Source organism: Halichoerus grypus, chromosome 10 (assembly GCF_964656455.1).
Source record: "Halichoerus grypus chromosome 10, mHalGry1.hap1.1, whole genome shotgun sequence".
NCBI classification, from domain to species: domain Eukaryota; kingdom Metazoa; phylum Chordata; class Mammalia; order Carnivora; family Phocidae; genus Halichoerus; species Halichoerus grypus.
In genome coordinates this window covers 83396710-83417107 of record NC_135721.1, presented here as the reverse complement: position 1 = coordinate 83417107, position 20398 = coordinate 83396710, and the positions used below count along the sequence as shown (strand labels likewise).

At 43.3% G+C, this 20398-nt stretch overlaps 1 protein-coding gene across 10 annotated transcripts in view; it reads left to right on the top strand.

Moving 5' to 3' along the window:
* Positions 1–20398, top strand: part of NCK2 (NCK adaptor protein 2) — a 149011-nt gene that overhangs the window by 71280 nt on the left and 57333 nt on the right. For all 10 annotated transcript variants that reach the window (XM_036096582.2, XM_036096579.2, XM_078056711.1 and 7 more), the window contains one exon: positions 2990–3174. The gene's annotated coding sequence lies outside the window, so the exon portion shown is untranslated. The remainder of the gene's footprint in view (positions 1–2989; positions 3175–20398) is intronic.

The window sequence follows — 20398 nt, the reverse complement described above, 5'->3', positions numbered from 1 at the left end:
TGGAAGTTTAAGTGAGACTAAGGTAGCCACACGGGGGCGTCTCGGTGCCAGGCTCTGGCCCCAGGACGGGCAGTGCTCCCAGAGTTGCAGATCGAGGCACTGAGGTGCGCAAGCCCAGAGCATGCCCTCACAGCGGAAGCAAGTGCTGCAGCCAGCTGCCCCCCAAAAGACCGAGGAGAAGCCCCAAGTTGTGGCTCGGGTTTTTCAAAACATAGTTGAAAAAAAAGAAAACGTCAGTGTTACAGAGAATTCAGATAATCCTGTGGATTTCACAATGATAAAATTTTGTGTTATTAGGGGTCCAAAATAATGCAGAGAGAGAGATATATTTGGTATTAGTGTTAATTCCTTTCCAGTCCTACCTCTTCCTCTTCCATCTAAGGGGAGATGCACAGGGAGCTAGTGGAGAAATATTTTCAAAGGAAAGCATAGACCCATTTCATACAGTCCCATCTGGCTGAAGCGCGGTGTGTAGACCATCCTTGAGTGAATTCTTTCTTGGGTGAGAGCCTTCTGCACTCCAACTGACCGTGTACCTGGTAGTGTTTGCAGTCTGTGGTGGTTTTTGCACAAGAGTGTCTGCTTTCCTGATGGGTTTAGATCTTTGTACTTAAGATCTGATTTGAAATGTTTGTCCTTAACAGAGGTTTTGAATATGCTAATAACCCCACCACGTTAGACATAGGCAGTGGGCAGGCTACCTTGAAACCCAGGATGACACAAGGTTGATCCCTCTGTTTATTTCCATTTGAGGTGTATGCTGAGTGCATGGACGATGGTTTGTCCGTGAAATGCTTTTCTCCAAGAAAACGCTGCCATCTTGAATCCCAGATAGCTACGGGCACCTTTAAACGAACTTGAAATGGTGTCACTTTGATTGGAGCTCCTCCATGAGTTCAAATTCTGCTCTATTCCATCTGGCTTTTCCACCTTGCCTGCGACACTGAGTATCAAAGGACTGGGCTTCCAGATCCAGCCCATTATTCTTCAGCTATGGCCTGGTAAATAAGTCTGCTGTGGCACCAGGCTTGCCATTGCTGTGATGGGTCTAGAGTTTTGGAGGCCTGCGTTCCTCACTGAAGGTTGTTAAGGAAAACCCTTCACCTCCCCGAGAAAGTTAACTCATGTGAAAAAGAGGGTGTAAATAGCTATTGTGGAAGGTTGTTGAGAGAATTAAAAAACTTCACCGGTGAGAGCACAGTGCATCCAGAGGGAGGCCCATGTGCAGACAGCTCTTCTAGCTGCCAGACGCCCCCTCACAACAGCCCGGGGGATCCGACTCCAGGCAGATTCACTTTTCAATTAAAATTTTAAAAAATCCAGCTTATACCCCTGAAAATACTAATATGGAGGTGAATTTTGTGGGCATGACTGTGTTTAGTCGGTGGCTTTCTTCGGTAAGCACAGTAAAGTGAAATAGAACACTTGGTCAGGACCTGAGTCCAGATACCAAAACTTTTATTTTTGGAAACCCTGTCATTTTATTGTAAACACTCAGCAGAGGGAAGGGTGTAATTGTCCAGGGACACATTTACTGTCTTGTCCCCAGTCTAGTGTTCCCATTGTGTTCGGGCATCACCTTTTCCCTGCATTAAATAGTGTAATTTTTAAAAGTCACGCAGCCTTTGGGGCTCCTGGGTGGCTCAGTTGCTTAAGCATCCAACTCTTGGTTTTGGCTCGGGTCTGGATCCGGGGGTTGTGAGCTCGAGCCCCACTTTGGGCTCCACAGTCAGCGCAGATGCTGCTTGAGACTTTCTCTCCCTCTTGCTCTGCCCCTCCTCCCTCCCCTGCTCTCTCTCTCAAATAAATAAATAAATCTTGAAAAAAAAGTCATGCAGCCTTTAAAATAATGCTAGAGAATGCACAAAGAGGAATTAATTTTTTAATCAAAATTTATGAACTTGCTGTCCTACTTGAATTATCTTTTTCTATTTGACTAAAATAGAATTTGATTTTTCTATGGGGTATTTAACATTTTGGGTCATAATCATGCCAGGGATGAATTAATAGATCTTCTCTGAGTGAACTGTCAGGACAGATCCCCTCTGGGTTTGAAATATAATTAAAAATGTCAGTGAACTCTCTTGGAGGTCCACAGAGCTTCAGGGACCCCTCACCAATGCCGGCAAGGATTGACAATAGCCACCCAAGTACAGAGAACATAAGGCAGCAGCAAACTCTCCAGGAGCAGGAGGGAGAGGCTGCCCATCACCTCTGTCAGGCTTTTCTGGTCTCAACTTCCTTGTAGTTTCAGGATATTATTCCCAGATTTCCTGCAGGGTTGTTTTTAGCACAAGGCTATGGGTCGAGTAGGGGGCCTCTCTCAATAAATGGCCAGTGCAGGAGATCTCCAAAAGAGGAACGAGTCTCTAAATTTAAATATCCATGCTCTCTGCAACTCTTCTCCCTTTAATTAGGCTCTCAGACTTGCTTCCTTTCCACTTGGCACACCTTTCTTTTGTTTTTGGCAGGCTTTGAAGGGTGTGGGGAGAAGTTGTAGAGAGGAGGGCTGGAAGAATCTTGTTGGTGGCCACCTGTCCCTACCTTCCCCATCTCTTCCCTCCACAGAGGTACCTGACTGCCTCAGAACTGATAACAGGGAGCTGAAGGTAGTGGAGGAGAACAATTTTGTTTGGGTAGAGGTCAGTAGGTACAAAGCAACTTGTTTCCAGGGTGTATTAAAAATACTGGTTTCGGGGTGCCTGGGTGGCTCAGTGGGTTAAGCGTCTGCCTTCGGCTCAGGTCATGATCTCAGGGTCCTGGGATCAAGCCCCACATCGGGCTCCCTGCTCAGCGGGAAGCCTGCTTCTCCTTCCCCCTCTGCCTCTGCTTCTGTTCCCTCTCCCAATCTCTCTCTCTCCCCCTAATAAATAAATAAAATCTTTAAAAAAAAAAAAAATACTGGTTTCATGCAAATAAATAATCATGCAGTTACTTACAAGCAGGCAGTCATAATATATGGGTTTTTTTTTTTTCTGTTCCCCTTCAGATTTCCTATGTTCCTTTTATACAAGTGATTGCCCAGATCATAATTCTCTGCTGAGATTTGGGTTGGATTCAAGAATTTGGAGAATTCCTGCAGCTTTGTAACTTCAGGCGTGTGACCAGCAGAGAACTTCACCTTTTGAGGAGTTCTGCATTTTGCCAGTCATCTCTTACAACTGAGTGCCAAAGGTAAGTCTGCAATGCCCTGCTTAAAACAAATGCGAGAAGTTGGTGCTTTTGCCTCAAATGCTTGATTTGCAGAGTAGGTTTTACATGAATTAAGTGGCAGTTAAGTGTGGCCCCAAAGTGTTGAGCCACATCCAATTGAAGGTTTCAAGGGCTCTGGTTCAAAAATTAGATTGCTGTTCCTGCATCAGCACATGATGGCACCGAGTAGCTAGAAAGCAGAATGGTGGGTGTCCCCCACTTGTAAAATGCCCTGATGCCCCAGCTCTGCGGCCCAACAGGTGGTCTTGAGCCAGGCCTTTTGTGTGCTGCTTTGGGATGATGAGATAAACAAGAATTGCCTTTAGGCTACTTTTAGTCTCGTAAAGGTTCCTTCCGACTTTGGTCTTGGGAAGATAAGTCTACATGAAAACATGCCAACAGATAAAGGATTCTGGGGAATGTTGTGCTTGTTTGTATGAGAAATCTGCTCATGTGTGTTAAAATTGTACCGGTAATACAGCAGGTGGGCTCGGAGATCCAGGGGTCCTATAACAACAGGTACTGGACAGAAACATGTGTCTGTATAACAGAGATATTTCTCAACCCTAAAAAATCATTTGGGACATTGATTTAAATATAAGAGTTGCGGTTTGATAGTCGGATTAATCTGGTGGTGTGTCTCTGGCCAGGCAATAAGGAGTGCTTTATGAGAAGGTACAGTTTCATCCCCAGTAGGGAGAGCACCCAAATTCATTAGCTTTCCTTCAGAACCTTATTTTGCCTGTGTTATTCACAAATTGTTTTAAACTATTCTTGGATCTATAACTTTGGACTATAAAATCTCTTGGTGTGATATCTGTAAGTTTATTGGTTTAATATAAATTAGAATTGTCTTTCATTTGGCCTAAAACTACTACTAAACTTCTTGTGAGTGGGGTTTCCCCCCCCCCGACCACTTTTTTTTTTTTTTTTCTTTTTTGGAGGCTTCTTAATTTCACTTATGTTCCTTATTGATGTGTGGTAACCAGAACAACACAGAAATAATGTGTAGTATTTCATAAGGGTAGGATTAAGTGTCTCTGGGTGTCTTCACCTTATTATCCTTTATGGTTTCATTTGGTGGAAATGACATGTCTCATTTATTTAGAGTGTTGTGATTTCCAGATCTACATCCTGGTTTGGAATCGAAAGCTTGGAGGTCATATTGTGCAGCCTGATTCTACGCCCTCCTTCCTTCCTCCCGCTATGCTCAAAGTTATTCTGACCTTGCTCCCTGGACCTGTCTCTTCCTAGCCTTACACCCCCTCATGCATTAATGGGGCACTCCCAAGTTTCTCTTGCAGACATGATATAAGATAAACACCATTGGGATATTAGACATCCAGTCCTAGGAGATTTCCGTTACACAGGAAATCTGCGACCTCAAGTCGCAGATCAATTTTTTTTTTAATAGTGATTGAATTGGAACCTTTTAAGACTTAGTATTTTATAAATGCAGTCATGTATTTCATGGCAGTAAGAGAAAAATAAGCACAAATCCTCAAATCTGATCGTCAGAATTCATCAGTAATTCATCAGTATCAGCATCTGACACTTAACGATATTAACACACTTAATCATTTCAGTTATTCTGAAAGTTTCTCTTTCCCAGAGAGTGGTAGGCAGGGTAGTAACATGCTCACTCCGAGCAGGGTATTCTGCGCGAGTGCCTGGCAGCTGTCAGTGACTGTTGGGCAAATGGCTGATTCCTGGGTACAACTAGGTAGAGAACCATTCATAACCATGAAAAGATACTTATACAATATCCATACCCATATTATTTTAAAGAATTAATTTTTATAAGCTCATGACATCCATGGCCAAAACCCTGTAACTTCTTAAAAATTACTTCTGTGGTTTAGATAAATGTCCAGTGGGAAAATCATTAGATGTATCCATTCATATAATAAATATTGTGAGCACCAACTGGATTCTAGACTATTTTTTCTTACAGTTCTAGCACTGTGTTTTAGCAGCTACAAAAATAGATAAAATAAGCTCTAGACAGCATTTCTCTTGCCCTTGTGGGGATGGGGGCAGGACCCTGACAGCTCTGGTTGAGGTTCTTATAGTGAGTCCCTGGTGCCCAAGGCATAGTGGACTGCCCCTCAGAAAGGAGTCTGGAAAAGCCACGGGAAGCTGTGTTTGGAGTGAATTTTAGAGAATGAGGGCATGTGTGTGCAGAGGCATAGTGGGTCCCTTTGGTAAGGACAGGCTGGGTGGATTCGCTGGGTAATGGCTCTTAGAGTCTCCAGATCATTTAAGCAATAATGAGTGGGGACCCAGCATGCTCTTTGGTCAGTGGTCTTTCAAGCGCCAGCAGGAAAAGTGACTTTATCCAAGGGCATATTTTGGAAAGAAATGGAGGCCGCACTAGCCTGGTAAAGTGGTGAGTGGGATGTCAGCCTCTGATGCATTTCCCAGTTATTAGGACTCAAAGTTTGCCCTGTCCCAGCTGAGACCTGTACCTAAGGCTGGGCTGTGGGGAGCAGTTTGAGGAGGGTGGAGTGTCCCAGCTACACCTCAGAGGGGCCTGAGTGGGGTCCTGAGCCCCTGTTTCCAGGTGGTATGCTTCCCTGCCCTGTATTCTTGTCTTCCCTGGAGCCTCCCCGACTTTGAAGTTGAAGAGCAGTCTTGGGAACTCCTTAGCCCTGACCCTGCCCGCTGTGGGGAGTGGGGATCATGGGAGAAGCATGGTAGCAAAGCCCTTCCATTTACACTGGCACTGGTAATGAATGTAGAGCCTGCACTTAATTCTTCCCATGTATCATTGAAAATTGACTCTAGTTCACTGTCATTGGAGGCTGCCTGATGTTTACTGGGGATGGAAGATGTGAAGGGCCTTGTACACTGTGCTGAAAATTTCTTATTTTTTGAAAAACGACTTGGAGACATTTTCAGGACAGAAGCCCAAGGGGTAGAAGGATGTTGATGTAACAGGGGAGGAAAGACCACGGCTTAGGTGATAAGACTCATGAGTGAAGGGAAGGAAAGGAGGCCACGGATTCCACAAACTGTCAGTTGCTGTTACGAGCATCAGAGAGCAAATGTTAGCAGCGATCCTGTAACGTCGTTTCCATCTTTGCTTTTTTTAGCTTCATGGAGGTATGATTGACAAAATTGTAAGAGACTGAAAGTGTACATTGTGGTGATTTGATACACCACATACACCATGAAAGAATCCTGACCATCTAGTTAATTAACACATTCCTCACCTCACATATTTATCTTCGTGTGTGTATGTGAGAACATTTAAATTTCCTCCTCTTAGCAAATTTCAATTAAATAATACAGTGTTACCAACTGTAGTCACCGTGTTATACATTAGATCCTTGGGCCTTATTCATCTTACAGCTGAAAGTTGTACCCTTTTATCAACCTCTGCCTGTTTCCTCCACCTTAAGCCCCTGGCAACCCCTTTGCTACTCTCTGTTTCTACGAGTTTGACTTTTTTTTTTTTTACAATTCCACATATGAGTGATACCATGCAGTATTTGTCTTTCTCTGTCTGGCTTATTTCGCTTAATATAATGCCTCAAGGTCCATCTGTGTTGTCAAGAATGGCAGGATTTCCTTTTTTCTCACAGCTGAAGAACATTCTGTTGTACGTATATATACCACATCTTCATCCATCCATCCCTGGACAGACACTTAGGGTGTTCCCATATCTTGGTTATTGTGAATAATGCTACAGTGAACATGGGGGTGCAGATATCTCTTCAAGATCCCATTTTTATTTCCTTTGGATGTATACCTAGAAGTGGAATTGTCAGATCATCTGGTAGTTGTTTTTAATTTTTTGAGGAACCTCCATCCTGTTTTCAATAGTGGCTTCACCAACCTACCTTTCCATCAAGAGTGGGAAAGTGCTCCCTTTTCTCCACATACGTGCCAATACTTGTTATCACTTGTATTTTTGCTAATAGCCATTCTAACAGGTGTGAGGTGATATCTCATTGTGGTTTTGATTTGCATTTCCCCGATGATTAGTGATGTTGAGCGCCTTTCCATGTACCTCTTGGACGTTTGGATGTCTTCTTTGGAAAAGTGTCTGTTCAGATCCTCTGCCCATTTTTTGTTTGTGTTTTTGCTGTTGAGTTGTATGAGTTCTTTGTATATTTTGGATATTAGCCCTTCATCAGATATATGATTTGTAAATATTTTCCTTCATTCCGTAGGCTATTTTTCACTCTGTTGATGGTTTCCTTTGCTGTACAGAAGCTTTTGAGTTTGGTGTCATCCCACTTGTTTATTTTGGCTTTTGTTGCCTTTGCTTCTGGTGTCAAATCCAAACACTCATTGCCAAGAGTGATGTCAAGGAGCTTACTGCCTGTGTTTTCTTTTAGATGTTTTATGGTTTCGGGTCTTACATTTAAGCCTTTAATCCATTTTGAGTTAATTATATCTATGGTGTAAGCTAGTGGTCCAGTTTCATTCTTTTGCATGTGGCTGTCCAGTTTTCCCAGGACTATGTATTAAAGAGACTTTTCTTTCCCCATTGTGTATTCTTAGCTCCTTTGTTGGAAATTAATTGACCATATATGTATGGGTTTATTTCTGGGCTCTTTGTTCCATTGATCTGTGTGTCTCTTTTTATGCCAACACTGTACTGTTTTGTTTATCATAGCTTTGTAATATACCTTGAAATCAAAAGTCAGATGCCTGTAGCTTTGGTTTGTTTTGTTTTTTTTCCTCAAGGTTGTTTTGACTATTTGGGATCTTCTGTGGTTCCATACAGATTTTTTTTTTTTTAAGATTTTATTTGTTTATTTGAGAGAGAGAGAGAGCGCATGAGCCCACAAGTGGCGGGGAGGGGCAGAGGGAGAGGGAGAAGCAGACTCCCCACTGAGAAGGGAGCTCGACTTGGGGCTAGATCCCTGGACCCTGGGATGACCTGAGCCAAAGGCAGACACTTAACCAACTGAGCCACCCACGCACCCCGATTCCTTACAAATTTTAAGATGGTTCTATTTCTGATAAAAATACCATTGGAATTTTGATAGGGATTGCATTGAATCTGAAAATGGCTTTGGGTTGTATGGACATTTTAACAATATTAATTCTTATAATCCATGAGCATGAAGTATCTTTCATTTATTTGTGTTTTCTTCAATTTCTTTCATCAATGTCTTAATAGTTTTCAGTGTACAGATGTTTCACCTCCTTGGTTAAATTTATTGCTAGGTATTTTATTCTTTTTGATGCAGTTATAAATGAGGTTGTTTTCTTAATTTCTTTTCCAGATAGGTCATTGTTAATGTACAGAAACACAACTGATATTTGTATATTGATATTGTATCTTGCAACTTCATTAAATTCATTTATTCTGACACTTTTTTTGGAGGAGTCTTTATGGTTTTCTATATATAATATCATGTCATCTGCAAATAGTGACAGTTTTACTTCTTCCTTTCTGATTTGGGTGCCTTTTGTTTCATTTTCTTATCTAATTGCTCTGGCTAGGACTTCTAGTACTATGTTGAATAAAAGTGGCAAGAGTGGGCATTCTTATCTCGTTCCTGATCTTTGAGGAAAAGAGGAAAAGCTATCAGCTTTTCACTGTTAGGTATGATATTAGCTGTGGGCTTTATTATGTTGAGGTACATTTCCTCTATATGCAGTTTGTTGAGAGTTTTTATTAGTGGATATTGAATTTTTTCAAATGCTTTTTCTGTATCTATTGAGATTATCATATTTTTATTCTTCATTTTCTTAATATAGTACATCACATTGATTTGCACATTTTGAATTATTCTTGCATCCCTGGATAAATTCCACTTGATCATGGTGTATGCTCTTTTAATATGCTGTTGAATTTGCTAGTATTTTCTAGAGGATTTTTTTATGCTTGTCAGTGGTATTGGGCTGTAATTTTCTTTTCTTGTAATGTCCTTGTCTGGTTTTGGTTTTAGGGTGATGCTGGCCTTGTAAAATGAGTTTAGCAGTGTTATCTCCTCTTCTGGTTTTCAGAAGAGTTTGAGAAGGATTGGTATTAATTCTTCTTTAAATGTTTTATAGAACTCACCAATGAAGCCATCTGGTCCTGGACTTTTGTTTGTTGGGAGGTTTTTGATTATTGATTCAGTCTTCTTGCTAATAATCAGTCTGTTTAGATTTTCCTATTTCTTTATAATTCAGTCTTGACAGTTTGTATATTTCTAGGAATTTGTCCCTTTCTTTTAGGTTATTCAATTTGTTGGTATACAGTTTTTCATGGTAGTCTCTTATGATCCTTGTATTTCTGTGGTATCAGTTATAATGTCCCCTTTCATTTCTGATTTTATCTATTTGAGTTCCCCTTTTTTTCTAGGTGAGTCTAGAAAAGGTTTATATATTTTATCTTTTCAAAATACCAGCTCTTAGTGTCATTGATCTTTTCTGTTGTCTTTTTAGTCTCTGTTTTGTTTATTTCTACCCTGGTCTTTGTTATTTCCTTCCTTATACTAACATTGGGTTTCATTTGTTCTTTTTTTTTCCAGTTCCCTGAGGTGTAAAGTTATGTTATTTGGGAATCTTTGTTTTTTTCTTAATGTAGGTTTTTATCACTATGAACTTACCTTTTAGAACTGCTTTTGCTGCATCCCATAACTTTTGGTATATGGTATTTCCATTTTCATTTGTCTCAAGATATTTTTTTATTTATCTTTTGATTTCTTCTTTCACCCATTGGTTGTTCAGTGGCATGTTGTTTAGTCTCCACATACTTTTGTGGATTTTTCCGTTTTTGTCTTGCAATTGATTTCTAGTTTCATACTATTGCAAGTCATAAAAGATGCTTGATATGATTTCAGTCCTCTTAAATATATTAAGACTTGTTTGTGGCCTAACATATGATGTATTCTTGAGACTGTTCTGTATGTGTTTGAGAAAAATATTCTGTTGACATTAGGTGGAATCTTTTGTAAATATTAAATCTGTCTGCTCTAGCATGTATTTTACATACAAATTTCCTTACTGATTTTCTGTCTGGATGATCTGTTCAACTGATGTAAGTGGGGTATTAAAACCCCCCACCATTACTGTATTGCTCTGTATTTCTCCCTTTGCATCTGTTAATATTTGCTTTATATATTGGGTGCATAAATACTTACAAATGTTATATCTTATTGGATTGACCCCTTTTTCATTATATAATCACATTTTCTGTCTCAATTACATTTTTTCGGCTGAAATTCTATTTTGTCTGGTAATAACTTTAGCTACCCCTGCTTTTATTTATTTATTTATTTTTGGTTTCCATTTGCATTGAATATCTTTTCATCCCTTTACTTTCAGTCTGCATATGTCCTTACATCTCAAAAATGTCCCTTGTAGGAAGCACATAGACGTGTCTTAGGTTTCTTATCCATTCAGCCACTCTATTAGCCCATCTTTCGGTTGGAGAATTTTAATCCATTTACCTTTAATGTACTTATTGATAGTTATGGCTTACTGTTGTCACTTTGTTAATTGTTTTCTTGCTTTTTGTAATTCTTTTGCTCTTTTCTTCTCTTTGTCGATTCCTTTGTGATTTGATGATTTCCTCAAGCGGTATGCTTAGATTGCTTTCTCTTTCTCTTTTGTGTATCTATTAAAGGTTTATGCTTTGTGGTTACCATGAGGCTAATATAAAACATCTCATAACAGCTTACTTTAAGCATCTGATAACAAGTCTGTATGTATTATTTTCCAGCCTACTACAGAAGCAGCAATGATTTGTTTAAGCATGCATTGGGCAGGAGAAAATGAAAAGCCAACCATATCTGTCACTCTTACATTCATAAAAATCCTATCCAGTAATACTACTTTTAGTAAAGGAAAATTTTTATTTCTTGTCTTTATATAAGCCTCAATTTGTATAATAACACTTTTTCCTGAGTTTATATACCTAGTAAAGTTGCCTTAATTTTTCTCCTCACTTTTACCATATCCCAGCTTTTTTGCATTTTAGAGATGACGAGACTGCTAGTAACTCACTTGGCCCCCACAGGGATTATTTAGAAAGACCTTTTACATACAAAACCCATCTCTCAGTCATTAAGTTTTTAGGGCTATAGCTGATCTTGGGAGGTGGAGATATCTGGAAGTAACTTGTTGATTTATGCCAAAATAGAAGGGACCATCTTGGCCCCCTTACTGTGACTCTCCCCTTCACTGGGACTCCTGAGGAGTCTGGGGTAGGGACTCTGCAGCTGGACTAATAGGGTTTTCCTTAAGGGTTACTGAGTGTCTGGGGAGAGCAATAGCCTTTGACGTTCCAGTTTTTATAGCAGCTAGATCTGTGATAATCAATAAAATTGATTAAATAAATACCCAGTAAATATTGGCAATTGCTAAAAATATTGCAGTGTTGATTCTACCACAGTTAACCTGGTGGTGTAGTCAATGAAGACACTTGCCTGATACCTGGCACAGGGCTTGCCACCTCTACTGTTATGTCTAATCTGAAACACAGATCTCATTACCTCCATTTTATAGGCAGAGACAGTAACCCTCAGGAGAGGTTAAGAGGATTGCTTGTGTTCATAGAGTTGAAATTGCGCACTAGCATTTTGACCAAGGTCATGTTCTTTCTCTTCCCCCTGACCCTGACATACCCTGGCAATGATATAGTAACCACCTGTGGTTTGAGCACTTACCTTGAACCAGGCACCACTTGACGGACACTCCGAGAGATTAAATAGCTTGGCCAAAGCTCAGTGCTCGTAAGGGCAGAGCAGGCTGCGCATCCACATCTTCTTGACCCAAAGTCTTTCATTGTTATTAGACCATGAATTTTATTTATTTGCTTATATTTTTTCTCATAGAAAAGTCGCCAGCAACTAAGTATGATTTGGAAGCAAGTCTCTTTTGGAAACTTAAGGGAGCAGGAAGAAAAGCTTTGGGAAGGACTGGAGGGGTGGGAGACAGGAACCTCAGTCCCATGGAGGGTCTTGTACCTTCTGAAGTCCCCAGGGTGAGCTCAGCAGCTCAGGACCAAGCTGAGGCCAAGATGCAGGCCTTGGACTTCCCCTTGTGCTGTTCCCAGACTGCATTCAGAGTCACCTTGCACTGGTGACTCCAAACTTACGAACAGACCTTTGGAAGAAGTCATTTGTGGGAGCAAGAGGACCTTGTATACTTGCCGTGTGCTGGGTCCTCCCCGTGGTCCATTATACTTCCACAGCACCTTTGTACAGAGTGAAGCTTCATAAAATTGCAGTTTAATGTTTTTTTGTTGTTGTTTTTTGGGGGTTTTTTTATGTAGCCAATGAAATCATCATTTTCTAGTGGTTGAAGTGATGATCAAAGTTTAATCAATCATTTTTCTTTTCTGTCCTACCTAACATGCCCTAGCAGTGTGGCTTTTTAGAAAGCTGGAAAAACCAATTAAAACCACAAAAAAACAAGTCCTTGTTCCTCACACCCCCCCCACCTTCTTTTCTCTCTGACAGATTGTAGAAGCGGAGTTCAGGGCATTCCTGTCCTTTCTCCACTGTTCTCTGAATTGTACCCTATAGTTTACAAAGGAATTTTCATGTAAACTTGCATAATTTCTCTTTAAAACCAGAGGACGTGGCTCTTCTCTCTCTCCCCACACCACCACCATTTTATAAAAGAAGGAAATGAGCCAGGAGGTCATGGGTTATAATTACTTGTGCATGCTTGATTGCACAGTGACCTAGCGGCACTGTTCCTTTAAGAGTCGCTGGACTGGGCATGTAGATGTGACAGAACAATATACTAAGAAACAGATCACAGGGAGCTTTGAATGAGAGCATTGCTGCAGTCAAGGTTCCAAAATTAGGAGAGTGTTTTTTTCTTGACCTTCCTCCAGAAAAACAAAAAGTACATTCCCACCATGTGCGTGTGTCGCAGGGGAGGGAGGCAGAGGCTTTTAGCAGATTACAGATCATCCATGACTTAGAATACATTTACATTCCGGGGCGCCTGGGTGGCTCAGTCGTTAAGCGTCTGCCTTCAGCTCAGGTCATGGTCCCAGGGTCCTGGGATCGAGCCCCGCATCGGGCTCCCTGCTCAGCGGGAAGCCTGCTTCTCCCTCTCCCACTCCCCCTGCTAGTGTTCCTGCTCTCGCTGTCTCTCTCTCTGTCAAATAAATAAAATAAAACAAATAAAATAAAAATAAAGTAAAAGAATACATTTACGTCCCAATAAACCGTAAGTTGAAAATATTAAGTCAAAAAGGTATTTAATACACCTGTGACCATCATCGGTTAGCTTCGCCTTGTTAAACGTGTTTAGAACACTTACGTTAGCCCACGGTTGGGCAGGATCATCTAACACAAAGCCTGTTTTCTAATAAAGTGTTGAATATCCCCTGTGATTGATTGGATACTGTACTGAAAGTGAAAACCAGAATGGTCATCAGTGTACTGGTTGTTGATCCTCATGATTGCAAGGCTGACGGAGGCTGTGGCCGCTGCCCAGAATCAGGAGAGAGGGTTGGAGCGCATATCACTAGCCCAGGAAAAGATCCAGATTCAGAATTCGAAGTACAGTTTCTACGGAATGCGTGTTGCTTTCAAGCCATTGTAAAGTCAAAAAAGTCCTCTGTTGAGCCATTGGAAGTTGGGGGCCATCTGTAGACCCAGAACAGGTAAATCTGTTGGAGGTGGTGGACGTGTTTATTACCTTGTTTGTGGCGATGATACCAAGGTGTGTGCATATGTCCAAACTCATCAAATTGTACATATTAAATATGTGTGACTTTTTTTAATAGTAAGTATCCCTCAATAAAGTTGAAAAATAAATTGCTGTGTCAGTGTGAGAATCCCTTTTATGGACCTCCCACCAGCGTGTGCCAGTCTGAAGGGGTATGCGGGAGACCGCAGAGCTGTCTTGCACAGGCAGCGTGGTCCTGGAACACTTGGGGGGGGGTGGGGGCAGGGGTCCTGCGGACCTCTTAGCTTCCACCTCCTCGTGTCACTGGTGTGCCTCAGTGTGGAGAGCAAAAATGCAACCTGAGTTTTAGATTTCTGCCCATCAGAATGGTTTTTCCTTTTCGCTTTTATTAGAACATTGGAAAAGTTCTTTGGAAACAGTACTGGCTCCAAGAAGTTAAATAAAAACTTTGTATGACTAAATCAGACCCTAGAAGATCACTGGAACTGCGTTCATGCGCAAAATACTAACAGAAGCAAGTTGTGAATGGAAACTAGGATCACCCAGTGCTTATTGAGGGGACGGTAACTGTGTCCATCTGCCAGGTCCATGACGTGGGGGCCCACCCTGCATCTCACTGTGAAATGACATGTGTCTTCTCACCCACTCAGAGAGCTGGACTTGACCAACAATAACATTGACAAGTTCATTGGTTAGGTTTGAGCTTGACTGCCTACTGGAAGAAGTAGGGGAGATCCCAATTTTGGAATCCATTGTGGTTGTTCCCTGTCCAGAGCCCTTGGCTCTCTGACCTTCCTGTGTGGAATGCTGTGCAGGACAGTGTGGGCTGGCCGCAGTCAGGAGCAGCCCAGGGCCACCGTGGACTCCAGGCCAGACCCAAGCCCAGTGGGAGAAGCAGAATGCTTCGTACGCAAGGTGGGATGTTTCCACAGAAGGCTGCGCTCATGGGGAAGGAGTGGGGAGTACAACAGTTCTGAGGCCCCCTTCCCCAGATTTGTTTTATTTAGCCGGTTTGGGGACTTGCAGCTTATGATTTTACCCAGAGGTTTGGTTGTAGATTCTGTAGTGCTTACAAAGACTATGAGAGACTTTCCACGCCAAGATCAGAGGAGCTGGGGAGAGCCGTTGATCCCAGGAGCCTGAGATAAGAAGTCTTTCCTGTCAGTAGCCTGCGTCTGGTGGCCGCCTCTTTGTGGGGAAAGCTATGTACGGGCCATCGTCAAATGACTACGTCTTATCATCCCAAAACTCCATAGTGAGCACAGTTTTGTTAAACGTTGGCCCTATCTTCTTGGTGGTTGGATTCCAAGCCGCTTTGAGTTGTGCTCGGAACAGAGGCCTCTGGACAAAGTCGTGTATGTGCAGGCATGGGGTTGAGGACCTGACATCCATTCAGTTGTGCTTTTCACGGCTGTGTGTTAACATCTAGGCCTTGGTTTCTGGGCCAGGGACGTGGAGGGACCCAAGGAGTGCCAGGGCTGTGATTCGGAGTTCAGGGACAGTGCCACGTGGACAGTTTTGTACCACAGTCCTGGCCACCACACCCCACAGAATTCTGTGGGAAGGACCGTTCATGGTATGTACAACACCGGAGGCCCCCCTCCAGCCCCAACTGGCAGGAAACACAGGAGCTCATCTCCCATTGGCCTCTCACCTCCAGGAGAGGGGACCAGGGGTTCCCCTGAGCTACAAGCTGCCCGTGCTGCCTGCCTGTTGTTGGCCGGGTGGGCTGGGCATAGAAGGAGCTGGTCACTTGAAAGGTGCTTGGCGACCAGAGGATACGGGTGTGCCACGGCCCCTGCCTCACGGTTTTCTTTCTAGAAGCAAGCTTACAGGCCTCAGGGAACTCTGAGTCAGTGCCTGCTGGCTGCACGAGGGAGCCACCAACCTGGAGGGGCTGATGGGCCCCAGCATCTCCTGCCGCAAGCTCGCCGGGGCTTCAGACATGCCGGCGCAGGGGAGAATCGCTGGTGCAAACATTTTCATCAGAACTCTTCCCAAACCTACTTCCCCCTCCCGGAGGCTCTTTTAAAAAAACACAGACCCCAGGCCCAGGTCCCAGCTCTGGGGATTCGATTGTGGGAAGCGTGGACTTTTTTGCTTTATTTTAAAGCTTCTCAAGTCTTTCTGATCAGCCAGTTTGGAAACTGCTAATGTGGGCCTTGGATTTTATTTTAGCCCTGGGGAGATAAAGGGCTAGTTTGGGATTGAGAGCATAGGTAAGGCAAGAAAAGAGGGGTAAAGAGGATGTCACAGTACAGTGTTCCTGTTTCCTAGACAAGCCTGACTTGCATTTGTGCCAGCTCCCCATCCCCTCTGTGCTCTGGACCACTCTGGAATGTGCATTTTCCTCACAGAGCCACTAGGTGCTCAGACTTGAATCGAGACCGTCCTGGAGTGAGCTGCGCCTGCACGTCTGTATGTTTTTGCATCCATCCTCCTGCAAGAGACCTTCTACTTTAAGTCCTCCATTTGAGAATGTTCATGTATTCACACTGTAGATAATCTGCGAGACTTAAAGAAGAACTCCATTCCACAACTGATTACAGTGTTTATTGGCAATTCTGATTTTTGATCCTTACTGTGAACTACCCCTCAAGGGAGACTGGTCTTCTACATGGAAGTCTTGGAGAATATAATAAAGAAACAGGAAGCAGCACAGGGCTCCTTGGTGTGTTAGAACATACCAGAAATAGGAGTGCTGCTAATACTTTGTCTCCATGCCTTATGTTCTCTACTTTGGAGATTTCAGCATGAGGGATGATGGGTTCCTGCAAAATGGGGCTCAGGGTCAGTGGAGAAATCACACAGCAGTCTGTATTATTTTGTGTGAAAGGGAAATAATTTATTTTCTTCTAGGGACTTTTTACAGAGCCCTGACTTTTGCCCAGTGGAGCCAGTACCTGGGTTACCTGTGGAACATAGGAAAGGTGTGAAATAGTTACAGCTTTGTAAAAGGGCAACGTAGCCGAATCGGTTCTGGTGGCAGCGGTGTCATACCTACCTACATACATACATACATGTGTTTGGCTCCAGACCCACACCCTCTGGCCTCGGGATCCAGGTCCCTTAGGTCTAAGTATCCTGGTGACCAGAATTGGAGCTCCTAGTGCTGCAGGATCCCGACGGATCGGCTGGTGAACCAGATGATTGCTTTGTGTCCTTTGTGACTCTAGAGCTGTGAAGATGTTCTGTGTCCCTTGGGGGCTGATCCGTGAGGCCCAGTTCCATCCCCTCAGGTGTTTTGCTTGCAGTGTGAATGCTGTTTGTGGGGAAGCTCGTCATTTTGACGGTCTCGGGAGTGGAAAACTCAAAGAGACTGACGTAGAGAATACCTGATCACTTGGGTTATTTCCCTGAAAAAATATAACTAAATAAACCAGAAATGTCTTATTCCCAAATTAGAGCTGGATTCCACATGGATTACCTAGTATAGGGTTCTGAACTCTTTTGTGTAGTGGTGGGACCCCTGGGTTTGGCCCATTCCTGACTTATGCATACAGTACCCCTCCATTTTAGCACAAAATACCGGCCACGTAAGTGTCCTATCCTCTGAGGAGCTTCTGTCTCTCCCGTCATATTCTGGAACACTTTAGAGACAGTTGATATGTAATGTGTATATGTTGACAATAAAAGGATGGAAAAATATATACCATGCAAACGTTAATCATTATCAAAAGAGAAGCAGGAATGGTTATATTAATATCAAAGTACACTTCAGAGGATGGAAAATTCCCAGGTACAAAGGGTCCTGTCCAGGAGAGCACATTACATTTAGTTGTCATGTGTCCTAAGACTGTGACAGTTCCTCAGACTTTCCTGTTTTTGGTGACCTGGACAGTTTTGAGCACTTGTCAGGTGTCCCTCAGTTGGGATTTAGCTGATCCTCATTTTTTGGAGACCATAGGCGCAAAGCGCTGTTTTTCATCACCTAATATCCAGGGTATGTATTGTCCATCTGCCTTACCAACGTGACCTTGGCCTTGACCAGCTGGCTCCAGAGTTCCTCCTTATGCCCTTCTCGTGCTGTCCTCCTTGGAAGGAGGTCTGAGTGCAGCCCACACTTAAGTGAGTGGAGTTAAGCTACCCCTCCTTGACAGAGAGAAGCTACATAATTTATTTGGAATTCTTCTGGGGACATTTGTCTTTCTCCCTCATTTATTTACCCAACTGCCCATTCTCTTGTTCTCTTGCTTTTTTATTCTTTTTTTTTTTTTTTAAGTAACCTCTATGCTGAATGTGGGACTCGAACTCACAACCCCGAGATCAAGAGTTGCATGCTCTGCCAATTGCGCCCGCCAGGCGTCCCTATTCCCTTGCTTTTTAAAGCTCATTTCACTACATCCATATGTAAGCCTGAACAGTATTGTTCAGTTGGCTGGTCGCAGGCCTTTCCAAAAATGGTACCATGTAGGATGTCCTTTGATTTTTTTTTTTCCCTACTCAGTATGGTGTCTGGGAGTCCTCCAAGTGGGTTGGGGAGGCTTGCTTCCGTGTCACTGCTGTGCAGAACGGCGTTGTGTGACCGCACACCCCCTTCCCCCCCCTTGCTCGGGTTCTTTGTCTCTCTTCGCTGTCACAGTGGCGCTGCTGTGAGCGTTGCTGGGCAGGTCCCCTGATGCACACGTGCCGGTTTCTCTCTCACCTGTGACTCGGAGGGAGGATGTGTACGGCAGGCCATGTCGAGCTTCCTGGAAGAGTCCAAGTCGTCTTTCATAGCAGTCATTCCGTTTTCGTTTCTCCAGCCTTCCTAACACCTGTCTCAATCAATCTGTCTCATTTTTATCCATCTGGAGCCAAAAGGCGTCGTACTTACTATGCTCTCAAATCGTGAATGGGGCAGAGCTTTTGGGGTGTGTAGTCACCATTTATGCTGCCCTTCTGTGCCAGGACCGTGTCCTTGGCCTGCTTTTCAATTGAGCTGTTGGTCTTTTTCTTCTGGAATTGAAGGGTTTTTATGTCTTCTAAATGCCAGCCCTTTGTCATTATGTACGGTGCTTACAACGGTTTCTTTTCAAGGTTATTTCATCAGATTTTAATCTGTGAAAATCGAGAATTCCTACTTGAGAATCCAGACGTTCTTTTAACGAGAATAGAGTCTTTTATTATGCCAGCAAAGGATACCACTAGTTACAAACTTTAATGCTTTCATGTAAAAGGGAATCTTATATTCTTCTAGCTCTGCTGAAAGGACCACATCCACTTGGTGTTTCAGTGTTCAACTGCGTGTTTCAAAATTGGGGGGTCAAAAGGATAAATACAAAGCTTTCCAGTGCTGGAATTTTATCAACAGTACTTAGAGTATCTTCGCCAGGTGTGTCCTCTGGTCTCGGACTGTGCGTTCTCAGACGTGTTGTGGGCTTGCCTAAACTGGCATCTTTCTTTTTTTTTTAAAGATTTTATTTATTTATTTGGCAGAGAGACATTGAGAGAGGGAACACAAGCAGGGGGAGTGGGAGAGGGAGAAGCAGGCTTCCCGCCAAGCAGGGAGCCTGAGGCGGGGCTCCATCCTAGGAGCCTGGGATCATGACCTGAGCCGAGGGCAGATGCTTAATGACTGAGCCACCCAGGCGCCCCTAAACTGGCATCTTTCGTTATCTATTGCTGCGCTAATCAGTTGCTAGAAAGAGTTGGAAGATTCACTCTTCATTATTGATCTGCATTTCATGAATATTTATGTCTATTCCATGTACTTTTATCCTTTTACTCAAAGTAGCTGAATAGTATAACATTTAAAATTTTAATTGGAATTCTTCTATGGCTTCCATCATGAGTCAAGAGCCCTTATTATGTAGAATAACAATGGCTATCTCAAGGAGTGAGAATGTCTCAGATGAAGCATCTTAAATGTGACTCAAACTGCAAACCAGGACTTCAGTATAGGACACAGCAGCCTTTCAGTATCTCATACCCACGAGGGGATTCTTCTGGTGGAGGCCGTCCACAGCTACTGATAAAGAGCATCCATGGGCCATTCATCCACTCACTCCTTCAGACGCTTGCTGGGGACACGCATCGGCTCAGGCCTGCCTAAGCGCTCTGTTTACAAGGACACAAAGTCCTTGTCCTCAACAAATTATATTCAGTGGGAGAAAATAGACAATTAATCAATAAAGACATGCATGAAGTACTCCTGGGAAATGCCAGGGAAATAAGAAAACAGCGTGAGGGGATGGAGGGAACGCAGCAGCTGTGTTAGATAAGATGGGGCTGGCGGGGCTTGGCAGAGAGTTGGATTGAATCAGGGATGGGATAGGGGAGAGGGAGAGCAGGGCGAGGGAGGGCACGTTTGGACAGAGAGGCTGCAGATATCTGGGTAACGGCATTGCGGGCAAGAGCTCGCCTGGTGGTTCTGAGGAACAGCAAAGTGTGAGGGGCAGGAGGATACGAGCATGGAGGAAAAGGGCCCAAGATCAAGTTGTTTGAGGCCTTTGTAAAGGCTCTGGATTCTGTTATGACGTGATGGGAAGCTGTAGTAAGGTTTGGACAAAGGAGTGACACAAATCACTGTCGTTAGGGCAACAGTGGCGTTGCAGGGAGGGGTGGGCCCAGAGAGACCAGTTAGGAGAAAGGCACAGGCAAGAGGGTCTGCTGGCTTGGAGCA